At 41.3% G+C, this 942-nt stretch overlaps 1 non-coding gene across 1 annotated transcript; it reads left to right on the forward strand.

Annotated features, from left to right (window-relative positions):
• The first annotated feature begins 432 nt into the window (after positions 1-432).
• Positions 433-540, forward strand: LOC148572767 (small nucleolar RNA R71). Its single transcript, XR_015905641.1, has one exon. It is a non-coding gene; the product is annotated as a small nucleolar RNA R71 (small nucleolar RNA).
• Positions 541-942: the final 402 nt, after the last annotated feature.

Genomic DNA, 942 nt, shown 5'->3' on the forward strand with positions numbered 1-942 from the left:
ATGATTTCTCCATGTTGAGTTATAGGTGTTTCCATAAGGTTCACCTAAGTAATTCACCTCTGCTATTGCAGGGTTCTCAGGATCATAAGCTTCTTCTTCAGGAGAAGCCTCTTGAGTACTGTTGGATGCAGCTTGCATTCCATGCAGACTCTGAGAGATCATATTGACTTGCTGAGTCAATATTTTATTCTGAGCCAATATGGCATTCAGAGTATCAACTTCAAGAACTCCCTTCTTCATAGGCGTCCCATTGCTCACAGGATTCCTTTCAGAAGTGTACATGAACTGGTTATTAGCAACCATGTTAATGAGTTCTTGAGCTTCTGCAGGCGTTTTCTTTAGGTGAATGGATCCACCTGCAGAAGTGTCCAGTGACATCTTTGATAGCTCAGATAAACCATCATAGAATATATCCAGGATGGTCCATTCTGAAAGCATGTCAGAAGGACACTTTTTGGTCAACTGTTTGTATCTTTCCCAAGCTTCATAGAGGGATTCACCTTCTTTCTGTCTGAAGGTTTGAACATCAGCTCTAAGCTTGCTCAGCTTTTGAGGAGGAAAGTACTTGGCTAAAAAAGCCGTGACCAGCTTATCCCAAGAGTTCAGGCTGTCTTTGGGTTGCGAATCCAACCATAATCTAGCTCTATCTCTTACAGCAAAAGGGAAAAGCATGAGCCTGTAGACTTCAGGATCTACTCCATTAGTCTTAACAGTATCACATATTTGCAAGAATTCAGTTAAGAACTGAAAAGGATCTTCAGATGGAAGTCCATGAAACTTGCAGTTCTGCTGCATCAGAGAAACTAATTGAGGTTTCAGCTCAAAGTTGTTTGCTCCAATGGCAGGAATGGAGATGCTTCTTCCATGTAAATTGGAATTAGGTGCAGTAAAGTCACCAAGCATCTTCCTTACATTATTATTATTTTCGGCTGCCATCTCCTC

Source organism: Arachis ipaensis, chromosome B2 (assembly GCF_059453495.1).
Source record: "Arachis ipaensis isolate K30076 ecotype BB chromosome B2, ASM5945349v1, whole genome shotgun sequence".
Taxonomy (NCBI): Eukaryota; Viridiplantae; Streptophyta; class Magnoliopsida; order Fabales; family Fabaceae; genus Arachis; species Arachis ipaensis.